The sequence below is a fragment of the Salvia miltiorrhiza genome, chromosome 7 (genome assembly GCF_028751815.1).
Source record: "Salvia miltiorrhiza cultivar Shanhuang (shh) chromosome 7, IMPLAD_Smil_shh, whole genome shotgun sequence".
Lineage (NCBI taxonomy): Eukaryota > Viridiplantae > Streptophyta > Magnoliopsida > Lamiales > Lamiaceae > Salvia > Salvia miltiorrhiza.
Window position 1 is genome coordinate 17,940,285 of NC_080393.1, and position 13,121 is coordinate 17,953,405.

The window sequence follows — 13,121 nt, forward strand, 5'->3', positions numbered from 1 at the left end:
CTCCTTCGTCATTATTTGTGTTTCAAATTAAGCCACTAAACTAAACCGGTCATAATCTTTTGCGGGGTTTCAACTGTTTCACCATGCAAAAAAGCAAAACATGATTCAAGAAAGTTATGTGAAAGCAGAGGATGGGCAAAAGTTAAAGATGGGAAGAAAAGTGGAGCATGTGCAAACACGAAATCTAGCTTACATAGATTCAACTTTTTCGTTTTTCTTTAAAATAAAGGGGAAAAAAATAGACAAGTATTTTTTTTACCTAGCACGAGAATAAGAACATAATCTTTGCAAGATCGGTACATATATGAGCATGGCATGGGATTCCTTGGAACCTAAAAAAGGCAATTTTTTCAAGAATCGAGTTCCCCAGCAAAGAAATTGAATATTGATAATGCTATGAATTTGGGATTTGGAAATCCTAGTACCCGAATCACAAGCAACGAAATTAGGCTTCTTTTCTTGGGGGAACAGAAATAACTAAACATTGAAAACAGAAGAACAGTAGGTGAGTAGAGTCTTAAAATTAGTGGAAATTCTTCACAAGCAGGCAAGGCAATCATCTCCCACAAGTTATTTCATTATCTAATCACTTTGATTGGCTAAGCCAACCTTTATTTCAATTCTTTGGGCCATCTATGCTACAAAGCCATATCTGATTGGACACAAACAATTAAAAATCAGTAGTATATATATTATACATGTGTGCGCCTAATGGATTTGTTGAAAAATTAGCACAAATTTAGCAAAATGATTCTCCAACATCTTCCAACTACTATAATAAAACTTGACTACTTCATTCTTAATTATAAAAATCGGACCTAATTAAGCACGGAAAAAAGTATATATATTAATGAATTGAATACAATAGTCTAGCGTGTTACGTACAAGCATCGGGCATGCAAGGTCCTCCCCAGTAGTAGTTGACTCACCCTTCAGCATGCGCATATACCAAATATTTATTTTTCTACAACTACTAGTATATGTATATCAGCCCTAATCACACAAGAAGAAGAATATTATTTATAAACTATAAGAAAACAGAAAAAATCATGATTTAAATATTTTACACTATCGATAGCTATCATTCAATACTAGCTTAATGTTATGTGATGATTTGAGAAAGGCATACCCATATCCATATGATTGATGAGATCATGCAAAGGAAAATGGAAATAATCCAATTGAGTGACAAGTGGATGCTGGAGGGATTATGGGCGGCATATAGTACAATTAAGAGTGATAATTGTCCAGAATTATTAACCTAATTGCAACAAGGGAAGAAACATCTACAAAAAGGGCAAATTTTGAAAAATATAAAAAACACATAGAAACAGAACACTAAAGTATTAAAATTGCCGACCAAACTTCCTTGTGACAGTGGTACAGAATTATCTAAGGCCTGTTGGAGTTCTTCACGTCACCCTTTCTATAAGTTTATATCACTTTTCCATACACATTTCGTTTTCATGTCATGTCTCACAGAAAAGATGGAAGGCAAAGGTGGCATTTTTATTACAAATTCTCCACATAACATTTTCTATTCTTTCTCTACAAAGTATAAAAATCAAATTGTAATTGATGGAATTCACAATTGATAATCAAATTCAGGAAAAATACTAGTACCATTTTATATCCCATGTTTGAATTTTTCTCAAAATTGTACCTTGAGCATGCGAAATTGCAAAGTAATACTCATACAAGTGTTGTTGTTAAAGATTCTACTATACTTGTGAAAAAAAAAAGAGTCACTTTTCTTTTCTTGCAGCGTCAATTCTAACCAATCTGATCATCAATCGCCGGAATTGAGACCACAACTAAAATCCCTTTACTTGAACTTCAAAGCCCTTTAACCAATTTGACACTGCAGAGTTAGAAATTCGCAAGTGTTCAAGGTGATGAGAAATTATATTGGGGATTTTGCATCTCTAGAAAAAAGAAAGAAAGTCGACTTTAGTAAAGTATTTGGGGGTATAAAATAGTATTTTACCATAATAATATAATTACTAGAAAAATCGTACGGCTGACTAATTATGTGTGACGTGGACAGGGGGTTAGTGGTGGGGCACAAACACAAAGAAAAAAAAAATAGTATTAGCAATTTAGCATGAGCATACTAGGTGGATGGAGAGAGGGGCAATTTGGTGAATGAGAGGGATGAAGTTGCAGACAAGGAATGTGAACAATTTGCCAATTATGCAAGTTGAACAATTCAACGAGGCACCACTTGCAGTGTTTTTTGTTTGCACAAAAATATAAGTATTTTGAGAAGGTTGCTTAGAATCTCTGCAACAGAGACATCTCATTTCTTTAGCCACATTCAAATAAAACGGCCTCTTCATAAATATATAAGTCTACCCAAAGCAAATACTATAAAAGCTGTAGGCCCCCTCTTCATTTCAACTGAAGGATTTCACACGCTGCCTACCTATACCAACCAAGATGATGGGACTATTACTCATCACAGCTTCCCACAATCACAGCCAGATAATTGGATAATATCTTCAAACACTTCTACCTATATGTTTTCCACCACCATATCTGAACCCAAACAACAAATAATAATAATATTACAATCATACCACCGGATACGGGTTCAATCCCGACATAGTAAACCAGCTTCAATATCATAAAAGCGTAGTTAAGAAATTGGACCAGCATATACAAATCATAATCAACATCTCGCTATATTTTTCTGGCATAGAACTGGAAAAGATAGATGATTATCTGCAGCAGGACGGCTAAGGACCGCATAATTAGGTCAACATTATCACACTGAAAAAAAGACATGGATTGAGCGTAGAAACAATAGCTAAGAATGGTTTCCTACATCAGTGATGAAGAAACATGAATTTAGATTCGTAAAATCTCAGCGTTAACATCAGTATCCAGGAAAGAAAGGGACTGGTACCGAATTAAGCTTTCAGTCGTTTTATATCCATCAGCACCAACTTTGTCATCTCTAAGACGGACCACTTATTCAATTGGATAATAAACTTTTCTTCTTCCTGTGAGTGTAAGTGCAATATATTATCCCTTATTGAATCCTCAAATCTAAAGATTGCTTCAGCTAAAGGAGTATCTTATAGTAAAGTCCTAGCAGTCAATGCACAAAGGAATCACGACATTCTTAGAAAAGGCAACCCGATTACATAGATACCACCTTAGTGGAAGATAATGAGAACCTACAAGTACATCTAGAGACCACAGGGATGCTACTGTGAAGGAGTATAGGAGCAAGAACCATCAAGGGCTACTCTTAACGTTTCTTTTGTAAATTACACATACACTTGGAGTGTAAACAAATTTGGATGTGATGAGCTATATAATAAACAAGAGTAGCTGTAGAATTAATGGTTGCAAGTCAAAACAAGACCCAAGGAGACAGATGAAAAATTCTACAAGCTGGTGCACATTGTTGACTTAAACTAACCTATAAAAGGAAAAACCAAGAATATCAAAACATTAGTTATGCGGTTGAGGCACAAAGATGGCAAAACGAATAAGTATTATATATTGCCGCATTACTTTTCCTAGTCCCCTTGTCATGCTTGCTTAGAGCCCTTACTCATTTCGTCTAACCTTGGGGGCTTTGGTTATCCTTGGCAATATTTCCACTACCTTCAGCCCGTGATACTTCCTGGGGAGGTGTCTCAGCGCATGCCCGCAAAACAGCTTCATTCTGAAAAGAAGATACTCAAATTAAGACTTAACACGAGCAACATACCGGTCTACCCCCAAAGCCTTAAGAACGAAACAAAGAAAGAAAATCAGAACTCAAATTTACTGCAAAATACAAGCCATAACTTAGTTCCTACAGATCAAATAGGAGATTAATTATTTATTGTTCAGTGTTTAAATGAATGGTACTGAGCTTCATGTGACGCCAGTAGGGTATTTGATAGGAAAGATAAACTTTCCTTTTCTCTGTGCAGGAAAAATGAAGAAGCAGCCAGAAGTTAAACAGAGAACCTGATATTCTGGGACCGTACTTTATTTGTTTCCATACATATGTTATTAGAATCTGAATGATGTGTGGGTGTCGATTTCCTCGCCCACCCTTGTTAACTCTATTCAGAGTCACGTAGTGTCAGTTGCAGGATGTAGCAGAATTAGCATAGTTGCTCGGGCAGGCCTAGCCTGTAAAGTCAGTGTTTTCTTCTTGGGCAGAGGGTTCTTTTTAACCTTTCTGAGGATTTCCTTTGTTTCAGTTATTGATTCTGTTACTTTGAACTTCCAGTAATACCAAATGAGAGTTTAGTGTTCTTCTTTCACTGTTACTCTGTCACTAGTGCTTCTCAAGTTTATTCAAACTTGAATAGTACCAGTAGACTTCAGGCAGAGACTACTAAAGCTCAATTTGCCAACTTCTGAACATACCCAAGCACAAACATGAGATCAAAGGTTTAAGCAAAATGCTTAACTTAGCTAAGTTAAATTTCACTCAGGACAAGTACCAGGCAACATTACACATGGAACAATATACATGATTTATGCATAAAGCAGTTGGACTATAGAAAAATTTTAAGTTTAGTAGTACAAGAAGTCCATTACAAAGCCAACTAGAGTGCATTAAATGTTTTATGGAATCAAGAAAATAAGATATGTAAGTTATTAGAAAAGGATCAAATGCTGGAAGTGGCTCATGAATCAATAGGGAGGCTGTAGACCCCCCACTCGATGCTAAAAAAATGGAAAAAATGTCAGTCCCATTTATATTTTTGTTATACTGAAATTGATTTCCATAGTTTGTATGGCATTTCGCCTCAACTGTGTCTTCCATATGGAACTTCACCCTCACAAGTCCCAACTGGTGGAACAAGCTAGGAAAATTCAAAATATAATAACTGATATACAATCACTAGGTAAATAGTTCTCATGCTATAGATAATCATAATAATCACTATCGCCAGTACTATTGTAGCTATTATCGTCACTGTTGTGTTATGTAAAGATGGGAAAGCACAACCAGTTCTTGAAGTTTCCTAATTGTCTTTCAATAGTAAGCTTCATGGATGCTATGGGAGATCTGTTTTCTTTCAGTGGTAAGTTAATAGACTTTCAACAAACAGTGGTGACGAGCAGGACTTAGTTTTCAAATATCCCCAAAAGCATTGTTGTAATCACATCAAAGTGACTATAAGGTAAAAATCAACCTTATCACGAGTTTAATCAATCTGACGGACAGCTAGAATATAATTACACTCCCTACAGTTGAGTTTTTAATGGCCAAATACAGTCAGCATATAATGCCAAACGTCCATGATCATGCTAAAACCAAATATGAAACAAAACACTCAATCTACAAACTCATATCTTCAATTTGAATGTCTATTATTGCAACAGCTAGTGACGTAGTTCACTCAATCTGAAATCTAATAACAGCAGACGAAAATATACACCAAATCTCAGAAGCTAAAGAAAATACTAGCAGATGATTATTGTATAAAGAAAACTGCGCTACGAAATCTTATTTAAAGACTTTCACCAAACAGCTCGTGTGCATCATAAAATTAGTTCAATCACTAAAAGAGCATTCCTTTCTTCAAGAAAATACAAAACTAATCGAAAAACCATCAGTGAATTCTTTCGCAACAGCTCATTTAACGGTTAATTTGCTTCAATTAAAAAGGGGGGGGGGGGGGGGGGGGGGGGGGGCTAACTAGTTGGACCTGCCAAACGCGACGAAGGCGTTTCTTAGCATTGGCTTTACGGGTGGAAGTGAGCTTTATTCTCTTCCATAGAAGGCCGGGGGAATCGTGTTTCTTCACGAGCTCCAGCACTCTGGTTCCACAGAATGCACCCCACGCCGTCGCCATAGTTTCTTCTTTTGCACAAAACGAAAGAAATTTTTGGCTCTGGGAGACAAAATTATTTGTGCACAGTAATAGGCTTCTCATTCGTGTTAATGATTTTTTATGGGCCCGGCCCAATGCATTAGCGATTATCTTCTTTTTGGATTATTAGAGTCAAAAATTTGATATATATATATATATATATATAGAAGGGTTCAACAAAGAAGCTAAATATTGTGGAGAATAGAGAATTCGTAAAATAAAAACGAACAGATCTATAATTTTAATGAACAGATCAATGTACCACATGAACAACAATTTGCCAAGGGTTCGAATCCTGCTGGTGCCGAGTTTTTCTTTATTTTTACTAAATACGACTGTTCGAAAAATGAATAGATTTGTTCATAATGAATAAAAAGATAATTCTCTATTGAACTCAACCCTATATATATATATATATGTATAGGGAGAAGTTCAAATAAGAACCACTAAATAAAATTAGAACGGAGAACCATTTTAAGCCATTCGATCATCAAGATCTACGGTGGATGCATCATCTTGGTGGATGAATGCAGATCCTGGGTTCGAATCCTGAAGGGAGCAAAATTTTTATTATTTTCGGATGCATTAAATTTAATAGCGAATGCATTAATTTATATAGCAGATGCATTGATTTTAATGGTTCTTATGTTCTCACGATAAGTGTGGTTCTCATTATAACCACACCCTATATGTATATATATATATATGGGTGGGCTACCGTGAGAGCACATCTTAAAATAAGAAATAAGAGCAATTTTTAATGTATGAATTTTATGTAGAACACGTATGAATTCGTTGTATAAAGATATGAATTGTGAAAAATAATTTTTTGCTACCTTTGGGATTAGAACTGAGGACTATAAATCCATCCAACAAGATTATGAATCAACCGTAGATCTTGATGATCTAAGGGCTGAAAATGATTCTTATTTTATATTTTAAGAAAAGCTCTTATTTTAGCCCTTCCCTATATATATATGGGCGCGCTCCAGTGAGACCCCCTATTTTTCGTGTAACATGAGGACAATGAATAAGACATATAATACTAATGAACAAAACTTATATCTAACGAACAAGATGTATATACTGATGAAAAACAAAATTTAAAAAATTATAATGAATAAGACATATATACTGATGAACAATGCAATATATACTGATGAATAATAAAATTTAAAATATTCTGCTTCCTCTAGGATTTGAACCATGCGAAAAAAAATCTTCCTCCAGATACAATGTCAGTCATAAAATTGATAAAATAAACGCACCAGATCGTGCTTCATGTTACACGAAAATTATGGGGTCTCATTGGAGCGGCCCCCTATATATATAGGTGGGGTTAATATAGAAACCCCCCTTAAGATGAAAAATAGAAACCTAATCTAAACCATTGATTTTAAAAAAACAGATGGCTGAGATTAAACTACAAATGCACAATTTAATTACTAATTTAAATGTAATTAAAATTCAAAGGGTAGAAATGTAATACAGTAATTAATTATTTTTCACGTTCTTCCATTCCAAATTCAGTTTCACTTTAAAACTTTTATCTAGGGTTTAAAACTAGAGGAGTTGTCTGTGCACCTAAATCCGCCGATTGGGAGAATTGGACGCCGATCGAAGTTTTCGGCGGTAGAATTGATTGAGGGAAAGTTTGGTCCGACGTTTGTGCAATTAAGGCGGTGATTTAGGGAGAAATGGATAAAGGGGGCGCCGTCGATCTGTAGCAGGCAGCGACGTCTGTGCAATTTGACGTCGGACTGTGCATCTCGACGGTTGCGGCGGCGATTTCTGGGCGGCGGCTTTGAAAGCCAGACGTCCGCGGCTGCAAATCGAACCAGACATTGATAGATTCGAGGTGCTGTTGAAAGCCCGGCGATCGAGGTATTTTTGTCTGTCGATCTCTGAAATCAGGCAAGGGCGGCGAGTAATTCATGTTATGTGTATTCTTCTTTCAATCTGGAGAAGTAATGTTTGAATGGTATTATGTGTATTCTTCTTTTCTTTTAGTTGTATTCAATTGCTCAAAAAATCTTCATTTGCAGGCTATTCATCAAATTAAAAAGAGGAAAGAACTCATTTTTAGAAAAAAGTTTGTGCTAGATAACTAATTTCATTCGATTGCTTAAAAAATTTCACACATTTCTATGGTGAGATTGCTGAAATTTTTGAAGTTACAGTATAGTTGCATAGATGCTTGCATTAGTTGACATGTAAGTTCATAGGAGTTTAAAATTATTTAAGGTCATTATCTTAGGGCTATTTGCAAAAATAGGCCACTATTTTTCGGACTTGCAAAAATAGGTCAATTATTTTAGTTTTTGGTATTTTTAGGCTATATGTGTACCTAATCAGGCTATTTTGTGCCACATTTTGGCCCCCAAAAAGTGGCCTATAAATGCTGAATTGAGCTCAAATGTGGCCTAAAAATGCCAAAAACTAAAATAATGGCCTATTTTTGCAAGTCCGAAAAATAGTGGCCTATTTTTGCAAATAGCCCTAAAATAATGGGCCTAAATAATTTTAAACTCAAGTTCATAGATATGGTTTCCTAATTTTTGTAGCTTAAAATTTGATAATAATTTTGTTGTTTTACAGTTAAATACGCCTTGCATAAAGAAAGCATCTACTAAATTGGTTAATCGATGGCTTCCAGATGATACATTTTAATTTATAATCAATTAGTATGTTGAAATATGTTAATTAATTTATTTATTTTTGGTAGATGACAATGAGGATCGACTTGAAGAGTTCTACAATATTTTAGAAGATAAGGTTGTTGAAAGTATTGTAAAAAGACGTTTGAAAGGTAAAATAAAAATGATTTTCTATGTTATTTTTTAGATGAATTTTATTTTTGCTCCATAATATGCATTTACATTGGGTTACAAAACAGATGGAAGTGGCTCAAAAAACAAAGGAAATGATGATGCAAGGAATGAACGAATTGAAAGTGATGATGCTTAAGGTAGAATACAAAATTGAACTATGTTTTATGTGTTTTTATTATTTCTGTGCATTTCATTTTAAATGTTTTATGTGGTGCAGTTAACGGGGCTACAATTATCGATGATTGTGTACAAGCCAATACAACAAAAAATAAAGGAAAGGAAAAGGCACTAACTTCTTTTGAAGACACACTACTTAGACACAAAACATATAATTTTTTTAGTAAATAATATTGAAATAATGATACTTATTTGTTGAAACTTTAGAATTTTCAAATAATGAGCCGAGAGTTATAAATGCTAAAAAGGGGTTGTCCGTAAGATCATGGACGCATTGTGCATTGATGATGATGATTTTGTTGAAGATGGTTTAAATAATAAGAAAGAGAATGAAAATGTTGGGAAAGAAGCTACTGATCACAATAAAGCTAAGAATCATCTTATGCTTTGATCACGTGGCAGCCCGTCACACTTGCACAAGTTAATATCCTCGCTGAACGACACCCAAAAAGAAGCTGTGCGACAGATCGGATTTGGCGATTTACTGCAACTGCAGATAAACGAGCTACCTAAGAAGTTAGCATTAATAATATACCATTATTTTATCATCTGTGCAATAAGAAAATGATGTGCCAAAAAAAACTAATATAGCATTATTTTATCATATGTGCAACATCTGCACAAATCTATGCAACTGTAAAATATATCTATGCAATTATATGCATTACAACGAGACGATCTAGACTGTCGATGACTTGAAGAACACCAAGAACGCTAATGAAGAATATTTGTGCTTTTATTTATCAGAAAGAGTCCCCATTTACAATGAACGACCACATGTATTTATAGGGTTTACAAAGAAGAATAGTACAATAGTCATTTATAGGGTTGCGACTGAGAAGGCTGCTAAGGAGAGGGAGAGGGATGAGACAGAGACGGCTGCTAAGGAGAGGGAGAGGGATGAGGCAGAGAGGGCTGCAGCTGAGAAGGCTGTTAAGGAGAGGGGGAGGGATGAGGCAGAGAGGGTTGCGGCTGAGAAGACTGCTATGGAGAGGAGAGGGAGAAGGATGAGGCAGAGAGGGCTACGGCTGCTAAGGCCGCCCGGGATGAGGCAGAAAGGGCTGCGGCTGAGAATGGTATTAGAAAACGAATATGTGAAACTTTGAAACCACAATTGAAGCTTTCTTTGGGCATGAGATTGTTTTGGGATGCTATTCCCACCTCAAATGCTCCATTAGTCACAAATAAGGCTGTCAAACCTTGCAGGTCGGGCCAAAACGGGCCAAAAATTTGATAAATTAATAAATAAATATATATATATATATATATATATATATATATTTTTTTTTTTACTTCCAAAAATTAATAAATTAAATCAAATTTAAAGAAAAAAAAATTGAAGACAAATTCGATGAAACAAATAACAACCACCAAAATGATAATACAAAACTATTACTCCCTTTCAAGTCGAAATAAAGTAAAAGGCCCACCAAAATGTTTGAAAACTTAATCACATTCGTAAGATGTTGAATTAGAAAAGAATCTATTTTTATAATGATTAGTAGACTAAGAGTCTAAGACTAGCAGATTAGGGAAATATAATTAAATGATGATTTAAAAATCCCAATTGGCTAATTATTACTTATTAGACTTATTTTAGTTATTATATTGGAAAAAAAACACCTATTTTAGAATCTTTTTGGCTTGCGGGCCGCGTGGCCCGACGGGCTGCATGGGTCGGGCCAGATAGACCCGGTTTTTTTTTGCCTAAAAAATCCTAGCTCAGCCCAGCCAAAATTACGGACGGGCCACTTTCGGCCCATTTTGACAGCTCTAGTCACGAAGGAATTTTGCCTGACCGTTGAAAATATGTTTAATGATGCTTTTAAGGTATAATTTATGTTGTTTTATAATGGTTTCAGTTTATAATGGTTTTTGGACCGTTGAATTTTGCATGAGAGGGATGCTTTCAGTTTATAATGGTTTTTTTTTTCCTCTGAAGATTACAGGAACTTCTGATGACTATGAGGATTTTGGACTTATCTTTTTGGATTATTTCAATGAAACTTTTAAACACATTGAACTTAAACAATGTACTGATACATGGTTCATACATACGGATGTAGTCACTGATTATTCTGCATTGCCCAAGGACGCTGATAATACTCTCCTAGGCTATTTGTGTCAGCTCAACGAACTTTGTGCTGCCTAAGGTAACTTCTCATTTACTTTCATCTGTCAGGCTAAGTAACTCCTATTGATATCATGTGGGTTGTAACACAAATGGGGAAGCGCTGAGTCGATTGTTGGTGTCTGAAAAATGGGAGTGCATATAGGTTTCAGGCATGAAAAAAGATTAGGGCATCCTTTTAGATGCTAGAAAGACAAGGAATGACTTTAGGCATAGTTCCTATTTCATTGATTTATCATTCTCCTTGCGTTGAAACGTTTCCTTATTCATTGGTTCCATAATATGTGATGCTTGGCTTTACAATATGAATACATGTTAGTTTCTTTGATACGCATAGCCCACTAGCCCGACCCAATTACTACTCCATCCCAAATGAGTGCCACCCACATGAGAAAGCCAAATTCATCACCAATTAGCCCATTAGGTTTAAGAAATGCATATAGTTGATATCTAAGAGCTATAGCTATATATATATATATATATATATATATATATATATATGTGTGTGTGTGTGTGTATGTATCATCTCTGTTTTCGGGAACTATGAATGAAATGAGTTAGTACTTTATTTTGCAAATGGAGTGTAGGCTGCTTGAATAGCCTTTTCATCTTCGTTTCTTAATATTTTTCGAGTTTGGGCTTACTCGAAAAGCTCCACTATTGATATAATCGCATCATTCTTCCCGTAGTTATAATTAAACAAACTATTGCTTCTGTAATACATATAATTTGATACAATTGCTTTGATTATGATATTGTTTCCTTCTTTTGTTTATGCAGATGGGTGAAATTTGCCTTGATATCTTGAAGAGTTCCTATAATAGCATTGATGGCTCATTCGGAGCCTGATAGCCCACTAAACTGTGATTCTTGTACCGTTGTTTGTGGTTTCTGTTTGCTTACATATCTGCTTCATTCAGGTTTCTTATCGCTTTGCAGTATTAATTCTCTTTTAATCAATTACTTGTAGTTGCTATTTGATTCACTTTGCAGTACTAATTCCCTTTTAATCAATTACTTGTAGTTGCTATTTGATTCATTCTTTCAAGATAAATCTTGGGACTAAGTTTGAGTTTTCGATGATGATACTGATGTTTGAGAGAGTGGAAGTTGATTATGATGAAAAAAATAACCAACTTTGACCCTATTTTGGTTTTAGACAAACTATAAAACGTTTCAATATTGATCTCACATTTTGATTTGTTGGCATATGTTTTTTTTTCAAGATCCAATAGTTTGTTTTTGTTGTCACGGAATTTCCTGCTAGCGTTGGGAAAAGCTCATGCCACAACATTTTTCCAGTGTGATAAAATGGAAATTTTTAGGCGTGTCTGCTATGCTACAAATTTAAAAGTGATGTCCTCATTAAAATATTTTATAAGGCTGTCTAAAATCAAAAATCGAGTTGGTGATTTTATTTTGAATTATTCCCCCCCCCCCCCCCAAAAAAAAAATCATTCTTGTCGATCCCTTGAAATCAAGAGGCACACTCACAGTACATTTGTCCTCATTAAATCCCAATTGTGATTAATAAATCATAATTGTGGATTTGTTACACACACATATATATATATATATATAGGGGAGGGCTAGAATAAAAACATTTTTAAGTGTATAAAATATAAATGATTTTCAGCCCTTAGATCATCAAGATCTACGGTTGATTCGTAACCCTTTTGGATGAATTCGTGGTCCTGGGTTCGAATCCCAAAGGTAGCAAAAATTTATTTTTCACAATTCGTAACCATGTTGGATGAATTCGTAACCCTATTGGATAAAATTCGTACATTAAAAAACGTTCATATTTATATTTTAAGAAGTGTTTTTACTGTAGCCCTCCCCTATATATATATATATATATATATATATATATATATATATATGTAACTAACAATATTAATTTGGAGTTCACCATGAACCGAATCTAGGTCAGACCATGCTCTAAGATTCAAGCTTATAGCAAGCTCTGAGCTTACATAGTGTGCCTCTTTTATTAGAATCCGTGTCCACTCTCAAGCGGGACTTTTTTTTCTTGAACGAAGGGAGTATATTAATATGCATAACACAAACACCATAATAAAACGAACTTTTTTAACATATTAACATTACCTTGAGTCAAGGAGGGAGGAAAAAGAAAACATTAGCATT